Source organism: Mixophyes fleayi, chromosome 5 (genome assembly GCF_038048845.1).
Source record: "Mixophyes fleayi isolate aMixFle1 chromosome 5, aMixFle1.hap1, whole genome shotgun sequence".
Classification (NCBI taxonomy): Eukaryota; Metazoa; Chordata; class Amphibia; order Anura; family Limnodynastidae; genus Mixophyes; species Mixophyes fleayi.
The window spans coordinates 173056269-173075365 of NC_134406.1; positions in this window are offsets into that span (position 1 = coordinate 173056269).

Consider the following 19097-nt stretch of genomic DNA (forward strand, 5'->3'; position numbering starts at 1 on the left):
TTTCAAACCCGCATCTTAGTAAATCTAGCCCTTAGAGTTCACAATAATAGAGAAAATGGAGAAAAGTCCATTCTCACACCATCCATGTCCCTTATAATCCTAGAGTTCATCCTGGACACTACCTCCCTCTATCTGTTCCCCAAAGAAACCTGGAGAGTGTCAAAGTGGTGGTCAGATGCTTTCTCCATAGCCCTCAGGTTACTCTTCAAGAATTGGCTTAGATAACAGGGAAGTACCTAGCCTTGTCCTTAGGCTTTCTTCATGCTCCATTATAATACAGGGATGCAATTTCTCCTAGGAAATGTGCTTGGTCAGCACACATAACATTAACAGACAAGTTGAGAGCATTTGACTGACCTTTGCCCTTCCCCCTTAACTACTCAGGTGCCCCATTCCCCTCACCATATCAATTTATTAGAAATAAGAGCTGCCAGTTTGGCTCTCCATGCTTTAGTACCTCCTCATCTTCAGCCAGATTCAGTCCTATTTCCATTGGACCTAAAAACAGCTGTGTCTTACATAAACCTAATGGCGATGGGCACAAAGTTCAGAACCCTTTGCAGGCTTAAAGATCTGGAAGTGGGAGTTGCCAAGACAGATCCTTACCAGAACGAGTTAATGGATTCCTTGCCTCTTCAGAGACTATTTTTGAATTTCGGCATCTGACAGTCAAGACCCTCCTGAACTATTTGCAGGCCCTTCCAATGCCCAGACCCCAAGCTTCATGACCAGATTGTGGTTCCCAAGGAATATTTAGAATAGACGCATTGTCATTCTCTTCCTCATGCATTTCCTCCTCTGTACCTACTCTTGAAGAATCACTGCAAAACTAAGTAAAAAACAATATATATATATATATATATATATATATATATATATATACTGTAAATAGATATAGATATAGCTCTCTCGATAGATAGAAAGATAGATAGATATCTATAAAAAAATATAAAAACTATCGGTATATCCTCTCTGGCCTTCCAGAATTTGATTTCTATTGCTTCACCATCAGAGGTTCGAAGTTTCCCTTGGGTTTCACATTAGAATGCTTCTAGGGGACAGTGGATCCCCTACACAAGCTACCCTAGTCAACGTGATGGTGGTACTGCTGGGATTTTAACAAAAGAGCTGTTAGCTTCCCCTACACAGAATTTCTTTGAAGATTCCCTCAGACAATGTACTAGATTCATATGGCTCAGAATTATTCATGAATTCAGTGCTTGACAGAAGGAACAAATCAGATAATCTTACCTTGCTAGTGAGGTCAGTTCAGCCCTCAATTTCTTGGTTAAAGTTTTATGAGCGATTGGCAACATCCACCCTCAGAAAATATGGCATATTAATCCCTAACTTGATAGAAGGATAACTGTATATGAGGCTAATAGAAGGGGGTCAATTTCCAGTCCAATAGTACCCAAGATCTCAAATACACTTCACTGCCACTACAAATACAATTTCACTGTCAATTTTCCTATAGTTCCTTAACAACCTCTCCTTCTTGGGCCTGATTCATTAAGGATCTTAAATGAAGAAGTATCTTATTTCAGGCTCCTGGACAAAACCATGTTACATTGCAAGGGGTGCAAACTAGTTTTCTGTTTTGCACATAAGTTAAATACTGACTTTTTTTTCATGTAGCACACAAATACTTGATATCTTATTTGTACGCTGAAATTTAAAAGCTGATATTTGTGTACTACATGAAAAAACAGTCAGTATTTAACTTATGGTTAAAACAGAATACTAGTTTGCACCCCTTGCATTGTCCCATGGTTTTGTCCAGGAGACTGAAATAAGATACCTCTTCATTTAAGATCCTTAATGAATCAGGCCCTTGGTCTATTTCAGCAACGAAAGTATGTGTACAGCAGTTCCGCTTTTTGTTAGTTGGTGCTGCTAGAAAATTCTTTCAAACAGTAAGTTCCTTCTGTTTCATCAGTAAGTGAGAGGTGTTTAGTTTTTAGAGTAACAGTATATGATCACTGATTTCTCTGATAGCGATAACTCTCAGGCTGGTTAAGGTAAGCTTCAATGTCTGCACAGTGCAAAGTTCATGGATAATTTTTTGCTGTTCTATATATGAGGGTTTACATACGTTTATATTGGTTGCTAGGCAATGCTGCATACTTCATTGCTTATGTAAATTTTTCTAGTGACTTTTATTGTGTTCGATACTGATGGATGCCGACTATCTCAGTTGGTTTATCTGTGCTTATGTATAAATTCGAATGTACTTTTTTTGGTAGTTTTCTGTATATAATAGACAGTATAATTCAATGTATGCATTTCTCGATGAGTGGCTGAACTCATTTTCCTGGTAGCTCTATGGAGTGCAAGGAAAAATTGATAAGATAGATTGCAGCGGAGTGCTTTCACAACCATTTTGAAGGCATGATACATCGCAGAGAATTTAATTGGCCCCACTTAAAAGCAAGGTAATTGCGACATAACGTTGCCTCAGCTTGGATCACTCGAGGGATGCCAAGCATCTGTTGTTTCCAGTTGGTTTTCCTAGCTTTCCAGTTTACATGCCATTAGCTGCAAGGAAAAAGGCGGGGGCCTAGGATATTTTGCGACTAAACATATTTCTACTGGGACAATCTATTTTCAGCTAAGTATCTTCTTATATTTACTCTTTGTATTTTATACTAATTTCACTTACTTTTTGTATCATATTACTCTTTGTATTTTATTAAATCTTTTATATTAATTCTTTACATCAAATAAATTATTTACCTGTTAGACAACCTGAGTGTCATGTGTTATTAATTCATTGTACCCTGAACCCACAGTTTCCAACCTGTGAAAACAGAACATGACAGGAAGAATGATAGAGCTTGAGTGTCCAGAGCCCCGCCATGGAGCATCATAAGTAGGGAGTACTCAGGCCACCCAATATGAGTGACTAGAGTAAGTATGATTGGAAGGTGTTGATAGTAGTGGATGGAAAAAGAAGGGGAAAAAAAAGTTAAAGGTACAGACCACTGTAAGAATCAAAATGCAACAAAAATAACAGGGTATGCAGTGCCACTAATAGCAGGCAGAACATTAGGTATCTGAAGGCGGATCATGGTTGCTTGGATGAGGCTAACAAGTGGGCTTGCGAAGCTAAACAAATAACAGTATACTATACAATATGTGTAATGGTACTACCAATGGCAGGAACATCAGGCGTCTTGATAGGAGTCACAACTGCGTGATGAAGAGCAAGACTCCTATAGGTTGATGAGCAAATTCTTTCCTATCCCTAGGAGTGTTAATGAAGACAGGGTCCTCAATAATCTTAAAGGGGAAACCCCATCTATATCGGATCTCTTTGTCACAAAGAGCCTTTGTAAGATCTCACAATCACGTCGTTAGCAATGGTGGTCGGATCAAGGCCCTGAAAGAAGTGCAGCTTGGCGTTGACTTGAAGAATGTATGTTTTGTATGCTCATGATACGATCCTTGTCTTTGAAGCAAATAGAAAAGTGAAAGCAAACATCAGGCTGGAAGTCGGTGGATAATAACATCCCTTGGCGGTTCATTGTCCTTTGGTTTTGGGTGGAATGCCCGATGAGCCCTCTCTGTGAACACTATACATGGGCTGAGTTCTGGAGATAAAGCTGAAAAAAGACCCTGGAGTTAGGTTTCAAGGTTGTCCTGCGTGACAGATTGCGCCTTTCGAAGTTCTACAGATCTTAATATTTATTCCTAAATTCCTCTAGTTTGTATAATGGTCCAGGGGGTAAATGTATTAAAGTGTGGATTTGGCTTTAAAGGCAAGTTTTTCCTTTAAAGGAATTGATGTTTTAATTTTTCCGTGCAAGGTCGCTGAATATCGACAGCTTGCAAAATCCACAAACACTTTAATACATTTATTCCCAGGTTTTTGTTCGTCTTCTGCTGTAATCTGTGGAAGTGTTCCTGACAGAACTCAAGTTTAGTAGTGTGAAAGGAAATGTCCGCCTTGATAAAAGAGACTAGAGATATTCACTGACCCCCATGTTTTGGTTTTGGATCTGTATAAACTTCTTGGTTTTAGTTTTGACAAAACCGCCCTTGCGTGTTTTGGTTTTGGATCTGTATTTTTTGGGAAAATTGCTAAAATATGTTAAAATCACATAATTTGGCTCTTTTTTTGTTCCTACATTATTATTAACCTCAATAACACTAATTTCCAGTCATTTCCAGTCACTTTTGAACACCTCACAGGTCACAATATTATTTTCATCCACTTTCGGGCCAAAGACTGCAGCAAGCTGGCTGGATACTAAGCGACAGAGCAATGGCACAAACAAATGGCAATTCACAGCACATCTAGGAAACATTTCCACACAGCAGTGGCAGAAAAGAAAAGTGGTGCAAGATGCAATTGTCCTTGGACCTTCCCACCCACCCTTATCCTGGATCTTAAAAAGGACATGTACACTTTAACAAACCAAGCACTTCAGCGACAAGGAATGCCACTTTTGTGGCTGAAGTGCTTGGTTTATTTGAGCCCCCACAAAATATTCTACCAATAGCTTAGCTGCCTTAATCCCAACAGTGCTGTCAATTAACTCTACAATGGTAAGATGTTGTTATCATCATCCTCACCTTCATCTGTGTACATCATCCTTACACAATATTAATTCTTCCCCGCTGGAATCCACCATTACAGAAGTCTCTGTACTTTGATGTAATTGGCGAAAAAGGCCTTCCTTGTAGAATTTGTAGTTCATTTTGATGAACATCATCTTTTCAACATTTTTAGGAAGTAGCCTTCTATGCCGATCAGTGACAAGGTTCCCAGCTGTGCTGAACACTCTTTCTAAGTATACACTGGAGTTTAGGCAGCTGAGGTATAGCAAAGCAAGTTTGTACATGGGTCTCCAAATTGCCTTTTTTTCTTCCCATGTTAACGAACCTTCTGGTAGAGGTGAGGAATAGCTTTTCTAGGCAAATGGTGTCATGATGGAATTTGGTAATGGGGACACAAGACCTCAATTAACTGTCTAAAACCAGCTGCATTAATATTGGATATTGTACACAGATCTAATACTAGCATAGTCGCATTGGTGTCTGTGATCCACTTTGCGAGTGGGTGACAGCTTTCATACTTGCTTCCTCTTAAAAAGGATATGTTAACAGTCAATTGTTGTAAACTACTAGTAGTCTTCTTCTTGGTCTGCTTCTGGGATGAAGATCCACCCACAGCAGCAGCGGGACTAACACTCAAGAATTCTTCAGAGTAATCCTGGATAGTGTAAGAGTCATCTAGCCTTAGCAACTTGGATGCAGGATTAACTCTGATCACTAGTGAGGATATTGATGAGGAAGGTGTTGTGGGTGTAGATTGCAGGTGCTGGGATCTAGGTGAGGGAAGGGAGCTAGCTGATGCCGGACTGCTTGTTGCTATTATTTAGCATAGGTTTCTGTTTTTTCCAAAGGTTCCTAGATGATAAGGTCCCTACCTCTACTGACATTGGCTTTACAAATGCTACAGATGGCTAGACAACTATTGTCAGGATTTGGGTAAAAATAATTCCACACATAAGAAGTGTATTTTTTGGTTTTATGCCCAGGCATGACAATGGCCTTCTGCTTATCACTGGCAAGAACTGCTTCCAATGGTGCAGGACTTACACAAACAACATCATCCTCATTAGCGCCGTCGTCAGCTACACAAATTTCCTCCTCATCCTGTTGAAAATCAAAGTGGCATCCTCAAATTGTGTATCACCGGCTACACTTGGGCTGCTCATCCACACATCTGCAGAAATGCTGAAAGGAGGCTTCTTTATGAGTACAGTATCAGAAAGGTCAGGCTTACACATAGCACTTGTGGATAGACTCTCCTCAGAGATTTGTGCCATATCTGAATCTGAACATAGTTTCTTCTACTGGCTTACTGTTTTTTTCTTTTCCAGCTCGGCTTGTACACTTAAAAGTATTTGGGCGCCTCTTTTTGAGTCAGAATGACAAAGTCTTGCATGTCATGAGTGACCCTACAAAAAGATGCCTCACTGCCAGTTGCAGAACTAGCACACATACAGAAAGGCAAAGGCCTGATTCTTTTCTTGCCACTGTATGTGTAGAATGGCATATTGGCAATTTTATGTTTTTCTGCAATTAACTTTGCCTTGATTACAGGTGTTTTTTCTTTACCAAGTTAAAAACTTTTTTTTCTACATTTTTGTTTCCCTGACTTAAAACCACTATGCACTTGAACATAGGCTTTAGTAGATGACGTAGAGGGGTTAGTATAATCAAAACTGGTGCCAGCAGCTGCTTGATGCTCCTGGTCTTCTGTGGACTGATGTGAATCCATATCAATGGCACAGAGCAATGTGACTGGAGAGTGACAAGAACACTGCTACCCCTGTTTTTGTGTGAGCAAATGCACTCAGCAATGGCACTGAAACTGGAGAGTGACAAGAACAATGTGACTGGAGAGTGACAAGAACACGGCTACCCCTGTTTCTGTGTGACCAATAGCACTGAGACTGGAGAGTGACAAGAACAATGTGACTGGAGACTAGAGAGTGAGAAGAACACTGCTACCCCTATTTCTGTGTGACCAATGGCACTGAGACTGGAGAGTGACAAGAACACTGCTATCTGTCACGGAATGTATATGGTTGTCCAATGGCACTAAGACTGGAGAGTGACAAGATCAATGTGACTGGAGAGTGACAAGAACACTGCTACCACTTTTTCTGTGTGACCAATGGCACTGAGACTGGAAAGTGACAAGAACACTGCTACCTGTCACAGAATGTTTCTGGTTGAAGATCACCTGCAGGGGAGTTTGGGGTTCGCTGAGAGAGGCGTGCAGGTCGCAGCTCTCCGATATAGCGGGCAGGTGAGGTACCGAGGAGTAGGCAAAAGCGAGGTCAGGAGGCCAGGAGTCAAAACCAGATACAGGAAACAGGCAAAAGGGATATCCAAAGCAATGACCGGAAAAGCCAGTTCGGTACACAGGGATTCAGGCAGGAAACTAGCATATACAGGAGTGCTGGAACATTGGGAAAACCTAGATACTCTGGCACCCTAATGGTGCCAGAGCCTCCCTGAAATAGAGGCCAGTAAGCTGTGATTGGTAGACAGTGGTTTCAGCGGTGGTTCGGCATGGCTGACCGCCGACAGGAAACAAAGAAGCGAGTCTCGTTGCCGCAGCAACGGACACACATGCGCTCCAGGTCCGGCAGGCGAGAATGGAAGCGTCCCGTTGCCTAGCAATTGGACACACAGAAACTTCAGAGCAGCTTCCTTCCCCGGCAGAAGAGGACAAGCGGGGACGGCGCCTGACACTACCCCTGTTTCTGTGTGAGCTATGGCACAGAGCAATGTCACTGGAGACTTCAAGAACACCACTATTGTTTCTGTTTCAACAATGACGCTGAGCAATGGCACTGACACTGAAGACTGCCAAGAAAACTACCACCCCTCCTGTTTCTGTGTGAGCTATGGCACAGAGAAATGTCACTGGAGACTTAAGAACACTGCCACCCCTATTGTTTCTGTTTCAGCAATGACGCTGGCCAACTGCACTGGAGCCTGCGAAGAACACTGCTACCCCTTCTATGTCTGTCTGTGAAATGGTTCCGGATCTCCATGGTGAGCGCTGTACTTATAGAATCCAGAACTCACGAGATCCGATGACTCAACAATGACGTTTTGCATCGTTTTCAGTTACGAGGGTGTGCGAAAGTACTGAGCCGGCTCTGCTCTGTACTCAGATCTGTGATGTTCGGGTGGGCTCGGTTTTCAGAAAGCCGAGCCTGAGGATCTCTAGAAGAGACTGTCTTTTTGAATTGAGACTCAAGTGACTGTTTGAAGTCGGTGATGAGGTTGGTTAAGACAAGAATGTCCTCCTTAGTTGATGGTGTCAAAGAGGGTCCTACTCCACAGAGAAGCTTGATGGAGACAAAGGTCCCATTTGTGAGGACGTCTTGTCCTGTCTCGTAAAATGGTGTGGAGATGGTACCTTTCCTAGGTTTAGTCGATTATCATTGCATTGAAAAGTCTTTGGCCAGTCTCTTGAGAAGGGGAGAATAGAAGACAACAAGTACCACAGTATGCAGATTAAGAGACCAAGGAGTAATACGTCCGGGAACAGGGGTGGATATCCTCAGGAAGCCATTGTGGTTGGGAGTAGGTGCACAAAAGATAACAGGTCTAGGAGACAAGCAGACAGTCTGTGGGTTGACTGCTGGGAAGGAGATAGTGTCTGCCGCCTGAAATGTGTGCACAGTATAGTGTGTCAGGGTATGATACCTAGGGACTAAACTGCTAGCAAAATCAGGGTGTTGGTACTCACAATCTTATTAAGAAATATCAGATGACCGAGTTGAGGCAGGAGATTTAGGTGCATGTAGGATGTAGGAGCAACTAGATGTAATACCTCAATTTGGCCACAGAGCGGCAGTGAAAACACAGAAACCAAAGATGGTAAGTTATGGCAAAAATCAGAGTGGAAGTGCATGCCCCGTGGATTAATGCCCTCCAGGGAACATGTAAGAGGAGAGCATGCTATAAAAAAAGGTGGAGTGTTAATGGCCTGAGTATTTGGTTGCCAGAGTTTTTCACGTGGGGTTACGTTTAGCAATAGTGGCACGTATGGATTAGACGCCTGATGGTGCTATATCAGTTGTGTAGAGCAGTAGGTCTGTCGGGTGGGTGAGCAGAAGCACAAGGGTGGTAGAAGCTTAAGTCAATTCCCAGCCAGGGTCAGTTCCCATTTAGGCAAGTAGCGGGGTCGCAGGAACGAGGGTCCCCAAGATGGTGGCTGCACCTCCAGTGATGCCGGAAATTTTGGTGAGGGAGGCGGGTATGGTGCAAGGGAGAGCCTTAGTGGTTTTTGAACAGCTCGATCCTGGACAGAGGGGAACATACTGGACTTAGGGTCCCCAACACCTGTTAAATACTCTAGCAGGCATTCACCATGTAAATACAGCCAACCTTCCAGGGAGTGGCAACGCTGAAGCCAGTTGGACAAGAGAGCAAGCCGCTGGCAGTGAGGCCCGGGGAGATGAGTCTCCAGGCTTATGAGGTCTGGGGAGGGGACCACACAGGGGGGACAGTAGTGAAACAGCCCCCGGCTGCTAGTGGTCGCGGGCGTCCGCGGAGAGAGGGAGGTGCACGGTGGTTGTGGCTCTTTCGTGGTTCGTGTCACGTAAGTAGGCCTTGCTGCTGTGTCTAGCAATAGTGGATGAAATGAGTGGCTAGGGCAAGAGAATGTCCAGCTGGATGATGTGTGCACAGCGGGTAATATCTTTGGAGAGTATCAGGGTAACGATAATAGCAAATTTATAGGCAAACTATGAATTTTATTGCCGGAGCTCCAGCGATGTGCTGCCTCTCAATACACCTGCCAACCCACTCCACCAAACTGAATTGGTTTTATAGTTTCTTTGGTCATTCAGTTACACATAAAGGGGCATATTCAATTAGCTTTCCGGTCTGCGGGATCGCGCCGTAACGGGCCGCAAAGTCAATCCACAGTACCGCAATAACGTGGATTTTCGTTCGCACCCCGTAGGGTTACATACGAAAATCCGCGTTATTGCGGTACCGTATTACTGGCAATACTGCGCAGGTTCCGCGGTAACGCGCGTTACCGCGGACCGGAAAGCTAATTGAATATGCCCCAAAGAGTTGTTACAAAGTCTGAACTATCTATCTATATATGTTTAAACATGAATTTTGTCTCACTATTATAATGTATAATTCTTTGTTTATCTCTAACCTCGATTTGACTTGATTAATGAACTCTGACAACTAAAGATATGTATAACTAATATTATTAGTTGAATGACACCTCTAAAATCATATTATAAATATGATTATATGATAATTATATATAATTTATATCAAGGAAACTCTAATTATTATGATTGCAACCGTTTCTCTTATGAAATTTATTGCAGCCTTCTTGATTCTTCATGTTTTAACACATCCAACTTCAACCATCTGAATGAAACTATGTTTAATAAAGGAATATCTATTTTATCTTTATCTATTTGCTTGATTTGCAACTGATTCTATTGGGTCTATGACAAGGCTGGACTGGGACTAAAAATCAGCCCTGGTGTCTAAAGTACACAGGCCCACCTCAGTTCCAGCAGGAAAGAAACTATGTGCCGAAAAAGGTCGTGACCACATTTGGTTGTGGGTGTGGCCAACATGGGGCATTGATACATACATTATAATAAAACATCACATTTATCACGCCCTCCCAGCCACATCACGCCATCCCCCCAGGAACATTATGACACCCACTGTACTTTTCTATACTTCCGGTGCTGCTGACATCCATAAGGGTGGGAACTTCCTGTAGAGTGGGCAGGGAAGCTCTTTGTCTCACGAGATTACAAAATCTTGTGATACTTAGAGCTCCTCGGCTTGCTCTGTAGTCTGTGTTCTGTCTGGAACTGGGAGCAGCTATCAGTTCCCTTCCCCTAACCAGAGCTGGATTAAGGCTCAGGGGGCCCAGGGTATTTAAGACAGCAGGGCCCCTATTATGTAGCATGGTTATCATTTTAGACAAATACACAGGCACTACTGTTAGAAGCACACAGCTCTGCCTTCACAAGCAGTACGTTGTGAAGCGGGACATACCTCCCAACTGTCCTTGCAGTCAGACCAAATCCTGACTAAGTGAGACAGTCACCCAAATTCAGGACTGCCCCACCAGATTCAGGACAGTTGGCAGACTGTCCTGCTCTCTCCTACCTGTCTTGGTCACTTTCACTATTTGTAGCAGCTGGTTTCTTTAGCTCAGTTCCTTCTTGTCTTGATCCTGGAATATTGGATGACCTATTTTGAAAAAAAATGGGTATATGAGATTTAGAAAACTCCAACCAGCCTCGGTGTTAAAACAATAGCACTCATGTTTTATAATTAGGCCTCCCTCCAGTCCCCACAATAATAATATTCACATTTAATAAGTAGACCTATTTCCCTCCAACCAGCCCCAACATTAAATTAACAGTATACCCATTTGTTCAAAACATATTTCCCTCCCTCCAAACAGCAATAAATTAAATAGCATTAAAGTTTAATAAATATAGCCATTTTTCCACAACCATCCCCGGCAATAAATAATTCATATTCACATTTAATAAATAGCCCTCCTCCCCAAAATCACCCCCATATTCAATTGATAGCCCTAAACCACCCCAGCATTAAATTAAAGGTTCCTTCACCTCACCTTAAATAATTAGCCCCACCTACACTCCACCATTAAATAGCCTACCTCCCATACTTCCCTCACATATTATTTTAAAATACTGCGCGCACACACACTATATTTAAAATACTGCGCACACACGCATACACTATATTTAAAATATTGCAGACGCAGACTATATAAACATGGCCATACACACACGCTATATTAACATGGGGCCACACACACTACATTAACATGTGGACACACACACTACAGTAACATGTGGACACACACACACACTACATTATCATGTGGACACACACACACTACATTAACATGTGGACACACACACACACACTACATTATCATGTGGGGGCACACTTACCTCATTACATCCGCATGCCCGCCCGAGCAGCAGCACCTCCATCCTGCACGTGTCGCCTATGCAAGTAATCACATGGGACGGCACCTGTCACGTGGTGCCGTCCCATGTGATTACTTGCATGCGGACCGGCCTATCTAGCCATTGGCCCTTCTGACATTTGCCAGAAGTGCCAGTCCGGCCCTGGTCTATGATGTTCTGAGTGCCTATTTAATGCATTAAAATCTGGATGTTACCAATATAATGAAGATGCTATGTCGCTCACGCTCCTACTATGATTATCATGCTCTTATTAGTAGTCTAAGGTCCTGTTTTGGATTTGGATTCTTTTATTGGGCTCTAAAAAATAATAATGATTTCAGGAAGAATTACTGTGTGTACATTATGTTAGAAAGTGCAATGTTGTACATATTAGGTGAAAGCTAGGGTTACTCTCCATCTGGTAAATGCTGGACTTGACCTCGCTTTAATCCAGGTTCCAGCTCAAGCCTCCTCCAGTTCTCTCACATTCTATGTTTGCAACAACTGCAGTAATTTTTAGACCACATGTATTGGAAGTGCTATATTCTCAGAAGTTTGGGACATAACATTCAGCATCCAGTATGTAGAACATAGTGCTTGCTTATTATTACTTGTACATGAGGGAGTATTGGCATACTTGCCTAATGTCCAGGAGACTTCCAGGATAGTAGGACATCCTCCCACTCTTCACTTCCCCCAGAAGTGGGACCTTGATGCGAATCGCGTCATCAAGACCTCTGAAAGAGCCTCCCTTGCATATTCAGTGTTTATTGCCTAGGGGGCATGCACAAGTTGTAATGGAGCATGTGACCTCTTGATGTTGTAACCGGTCTGCACTACAAGACAACTCACTTATCAATAGGGGCAATGATCGGTGGCTTTTCTTATAACCCCTCAAATGCAGGGTGACTGGAACTCCACATTTGCAGTTTTAGGCTGCATGTAGAAGGCAAGTTCCACTCACCCTTAGCAGTCAAGGGGTTAATATAGGCACTATATAATTTGAAATAACAACATAATACACACACTTTAAATATTTGAAAAAAATACAGGGCGTTTGTGATGGGCATGGTGATTTTCTAAATCAAGGCTCTCATGACCTATGCATATTCCCTGTTCAAATAAATAATGAAACAGATTTTTAAGCTTAACAAATTAAATTAAAAGGGTTGTCCACTTCTATACTAACCCCTCCAGCCTCCGTCCCCGCCTGGTCCTATTACCTGAAGCCAGATCATGGTGTAGCACACAGCAATCAAGAAATTCTATTGAAGAGATGGTAATACTCTATAGTGAACTACTGCATCCCTGTAAAGAAAATGAGACAGTCTGAAACGCGATCTGGATCACAGCTTCAGGTAATGTGGAGGCTTATAGAAAAGGGGTGGGTGGACTGCGCCACTGCCCTTCTTGAAAAGCTAGAAAAATAGACATCCATTTTCAAATACATGAAAAGAATTTCCATCTGGGGAATCTATGAAAGAGATTAAAGGATAGACAGATTTTCTGAACCTAAAGGCAGTTCTGTGTATGAACTGTAGTATATTCTAATTGCTTACGCACTGTGGCACTCATCAGTACTTGCATTTGAACATCTGCTTGAAACCTACCAATGAGGGAAAAAAAAAAAATCACACTTTGCATTAACATTAAGGAATGTTGATTGTGTTTTTTTTCACAATTATCTTATCTGATAGACTTAAGATAGTTTGACATCTTGATTTAGATTGACCCCCCCCCCTCCTATTTGTACACTATTGAACTTAAAAACACTAAAATGTAAATTAATTGAAAACATGTAAATTAATGACCTCTTTCCAATTGCCCTTTATGAAAACATGACTCGGGACGAAGTTGAATGGCTTCTTTTACCGACTTAATTCTAATTCTGATCAGTCGCTGAAAAGTTGCCCATGTCCCACTTCCATGAGGTAAACAATGACTATAAAATAAGGATGCATCCAATCTAAACTGCCTTTCAAGTAAAAGTTTTTAGCAAGGTTCACTTTCCATACAATTTTGCTTACTAAATCTGAAGACCTACTTACCTGCAATTTGAGCACACAGGACATAGTAATGATGCTCCCATGAGTTGTGTTATTATCAGTCTTTTTTTCTTTAAAACATTTTTTCGTTTTATTAAAGAGAAAATACAAAATCCCTTCCAGTAGGAGTATTTAAAAGTACAACAATGCATCATCACTGAGTATTCTAAGTAAGCACATAGAAAACTTCAGCACCATGAATAACAAAGCATGCGAGCATGCATTTTATGCTTTCTAGAGCAAAACTTTCAAAGAGCTTACTTGATTCAGAGAAGCTTCTCCCCTCTCATCAGTACCACTGGCGACAATGTTGAAAATTAGTGCAGAGGAAAAGGGTTGTGTTGCCCATAGTAACCAATTTAATATTTGCTTTCACTTTCTAATTATAGCACTTAAAAGCCAGGTAAAATGTGATTGGTTGCTATGGCCAACTGCACTCCCCCTCCACCCAATTGCACTAGTTTTCATAAATACTCTCCTATGTGTAGAAGCCAATGATGCAACCTCAGTCAGCTCACATAAATACACATACTAGTATAAGCAAATTGTCAGTCACAGATGACGTGGATCCAGGTGGTGCTTAACGACACACTGAAATGACTACATCTTGAAGTTAACTGGCATTTACATTACGTAAAGCAGCAATTCCATTGTTTGTTTTTTTTCTTCTTTAAGTAGCAAATTAAGAACATTTTTAGCATGCAAATGTCATTTTTCTTAGCTGTCCTCCTATAAAACATTATCTTCTTATAAAAATCACTCTGGAGGGTATACAAATAAGACTGCCAAACAATCAAACACAGACTAGCAACATGTCATGTGATGGCAGAGGGCAGGGGCTTTACAGTGCACAAAGCAGATTGAGCTCAGAGGGGTGTTCCAAAAACTCTGCTCACTACAAAATTTTGCCAAGGTAGTCACATGACACTCTTGAAACTCTGCAGAATTAAAAAACAGAACTAGCAGTCTAAATAAACAAACCAAAGAAAAAGTGTTTGCAATGATTCTTATAGCTGCCAGTGATTTATACCATTTTTTTCATGGGATTGCTGCTTTCTTATTGGTAACCCACAGTTCTACTCTGCTAGAAGTAAACAGAAGGCATTTGCTAAAAGACTTATTACCACTACTTGCACTTGTGGGAAAATACTTTCTTAATTATGGCAATAAACAGTTTCATATTTGGTTCCAACTAAGTGTATTACCCTAGTGAGTTCTTTTTCAAAATACCATTACTGTACTATGAGTTTAGTGACCTATTGTGATGTTATCACAATGTATCACATTACTGTTTACAATAACCCTCAAACATTCTATACGGAGGAAATCTGGAGGTGCACCTGCAGATTTAGGTAATGGACAAACAGGCGTCTTTTTAAATTGTTTCTCACCTATTCTATATTTTTTGTGACATGTCAACGAGTATATTCAAATAAAGGTCACTGATCTCCTTTGGCAAGATGGCTGTGTGCAGTGCACTGGTATACACAGCAGTATGGTCCTGTGACAGGACCTTAAAATCTACACAGAACACTAATTCCACAGCGCTATACAGAGAACTCGCTCACATCAGTCCCTGCCCCATTGGAGCTTAGTCTAAATTCCCTAACATACACACACAGACCGAGAGAAACGAAGGTCAATTTGATAGCAGACAATTAACCTATTAGTATGTTTTTGGAGTGTGGGGGGAAACCGGAGCACCCGGAGGAAATCCACACACACAAACTCCACACAGATAAGGCCATGGTTGGGAATTGAACTCATGACCCCAGTGCTGTGAGGCAGAAGTGCTAACCACTAAGCCATCACGCTGCCCCAGATTGCATTTTTGCTACAAAACATGCTGCACTCACTGCTATGAAATGTTAATCTACATTATCTACTTACATAAAATACCACAGTAACCTCTGCCGTTTTCCTTTCTCTGACATTTTTGCTAAATGAAGCCAGACACACCTTAGAGCAAGTGTCTGAACTCTGAAATTAATTAAAATCAATTTTGCACACAAAATCTTATGAAAGTTTTTCATGATGGAGATGTTTATGGTTAAAAGGGAAATTCCTTTATTTTACATTTAATGTTTAATAATATATTTCTGCCGTCTTCCGGTGGAAAAACAGAGTAAAAAAGGATGATCTTCTTGGAATCATGTCGACATGTTCTGATTACATTGTTCTGTCATTACAAATCAAAGTTATGTTTATAGGGCTAAACATTTAAGTGAGATGATAAATAATTCCACAATCATCCAATAAACATTCTGTAGATAAAGTATGTCCCATCATCAGGCAATCTAATTTAACTCTAGAATTTTAGTACATTTACAATACAAATGAATTAGTGCTAGTCTGATGATCTTCCAATTAATCCCAAACTCCTGTTTGATATTTCAATAATATTATGACTAAAGTTAAAATTCTTAACAAAAAAAATAAAAAATGAAAAGGCATCTTGTAACACTCAGAAATATGAGAATTATGTGCTTCCAACTTTGTGGCAAGTTTGGGGAAGACCCTTTCCTGCTTCAGCAGAACAATGCCCCTGTGCAGAGCCCATCAAACAATAGTTTCCCCGAGTTTGATGTGGAAGAGCTTGACTGGCCGTCACAGAGACCTGACCTCCACTCAATCGAACACCTTTGGGATGAGTTGGACCACTGACTGCGAGCCAGGCCTGATCATCCAACATCAGTACCTGACTGAATGGAAGTGAATCTCTGTAGCCATGTTTCAAAATCTAAAGGAAAGCTTTCCCAGAAGAGTGGAGGCTGTTGCAGCATCAAAGGAGTGGCTAACTTCATATTACTGCCCATGGTTTAGGAAGATGTTTAACAAGCACATATGGATGTAATGTTTGTGTGTCCACATAACAAAAATGTGTTCCTCTTACTGCATATACTTGGGCAGTTTTGACTGATCCCACATACCACTACTGCATTATAAACTGTAGAAAAACGAAAATGTTCACAATTTCCAAAATAAAGGGGCAATGTCTTACAAATAAAACTGCACTATTTAACATGGAATAGAAAACCCAACGCTATTGGTTACCAAATGTTAGAAATAAAAGTGCCAAAATGGTAGACTTCCCCTTGTAACATTTCAGGAAACTACAGATTTTATCAGCAGAAAGCATACTGCATTTCAGAAGTGTTTGCATCAATGCAATTTTTCCCTAATATTGTAAAATGTGGTATTCAGTTATGAATAAAATATGCAAACTGATGGCCAAAGACTAGGAATTCAGATTAAAAAACAAAACAAAACAAAAACCAACAGTGCTTGGCCGTGAACATGAGCATATGTCATCATTGTGCATTACCCTTTCACTGTATTTAACAGTTCTTGTCACTTTTGTTGTTGTTGCCTGAACAGAGGCTCACTGTGCCACGTGCCATTAGTATTTACTATGCTCTGCACTGCAGTATTTTCAGGCTTTGTTACTGAACCATGTCATTTTCCCACAGGCTGCCTACCAATGGTAATTCTCTACAGCACAACTTCTCCCAACTGGCAAAATTCCAAGTGAAATGCTGGCAACAGGCAGGGAGACCCAAACCTGTTGAGGCATCTTCTTCCTGGCAATGGGAGATTAAGCTGACAGACATTACAATAAATACATGGGGGAGGAGAGATATGCAACTTGTGTGAGTAGAAGTAGTCCCATGGGCTGCATTTGTGAAGGGAGATCAGGGCTGTTTTAGTCATGATAGCTAGAAGTTGTTGGGATGTTATGCTGATCTTGGTCAAAGCCAGCCCCAGGCTGCTTTGTTTGAAATGGTGCCTTTTCCGATTAGCCGTATGGCTACTGTGCTTGATGCTCAACCTGGACAGACAGGCCTGGCAGGCAGAAACTGCTCAGGCAGATGATGTCAAGGAAGACAAAAATTATCTAGTGCAAGTCTAAGAAGACAGATGACACCCAGCAGGAACAGCAATCCAAATCTGTGGAATCCACAATACAGCTGGCTAGCCCCAGGGGGGATGCCTTTTTGAAGTGGAATAGACATCACCAATGAGCTGTCAAATTAGCTCATAAGGCTGGAAATGCTGCAGAGATTGAGTCTCTACTATAAAGAAGAGCAAGCTTAATAGATAAAGATTATACTAAATAGCCATAGTGTTCAGAAAAAGGAAAATCCTCAGACAATAAACTCATCAAAAATATATCTGTTGCTCCATAATATTTTATGAAACGTGGAAAGACAGACACACGCCAAACCTTTAGGACAGTGAGCAACAAGTAATGCTTTCATAGCCATCCTTAATCTAATCTGCTGTATGGTTTTATATAACCCTAGAGCTGGACTTTAATTGCAATAGGTTGGTGACATAAATCCAAGCTGTAAGACCAGAATTAGATGTTACCTGTCTATCCAAAGGCTCAGTGCAACACACAGATATATAGTCACACATTCGCCTCATCGCTTTTGCTATAAAACTCACCTTCTGCCTGAAGAAAGGTGTAATTCAGTTTTAATAAATCAAAAACATTAATAATGGCAAATATAGAGTTATGTTCCCCTGTACATGACTGTGCCGGAATTTAGAACTTTATAATAGAGCAGTCAGATTGTCTAATAACAAAAGATGTGAAAAATATTGGTCACGGAGGAGGGAGGAGGGGGGAGGGCTATTAGACTTCTGCACCTAGACTAGGTAACAGGGGAGGGCTGGAAAATTTTAGCCCGGGGGGGGGGCGCAAGACTCGACTAAACAGCCTAACTTAATGGGGGGAAAAATGCAGGTGGCACAGTGACCCAGCCCAAGATAGCCTACTATGAGACTGGCCCCGGCCCCCCAGAGCCTGCCCCGCTACATAGTGTAGAAGGTATACGTACTTTAACAGATACAAGCAAGGTTAAAATTAAATATGTGACTGGATCACAGAGATTTGTCTGTATTATTAAATTGACTAGTCAATGTTTGCTTACTATAAAGAGAACATAAGTTACTTTATAGAAAAAGAAATACGTCACACTATAGAGACAATAGAAAGTTTCAGGAAAACTGCACATGGCACAAATCGCTATAATCGCATCAGCAGCCTCAGGGCCCCCTGATGGACCATCCTGCCCCTGGATAACTTTGGTTTCATTAATAAGGATGTGATATTATTCAATGTGCAGGGCAGCACGGTGGCTTAGTGGTTAGCACTTCTGCCTCACAGCACTGGGGTCTTGTTAGGGGATTTAAGGTCTGATTCATTAAGGATCTTAAATGAAGAGGATCCTTATTTCAGTCTCCTGGACAAACCCATGTTACACTGCAAGGGGTGCAAATGAGTGTTCTGTTTTGCACATAAGTTAAATACTGACTTTTTTCATGCAACACAAATACTTGATAGCCTATTTGTACACTGACATTTAAAGATGATATGTGTGTGTTCTTATCAGCCAACCATTAGACTCACTCTTAACTACTCACGATCTCAGATACATTTCCTGGACATGACCCTATACAACAAAAATAATACTATACAATCAGTCTATCATAAACCTATAGGCCG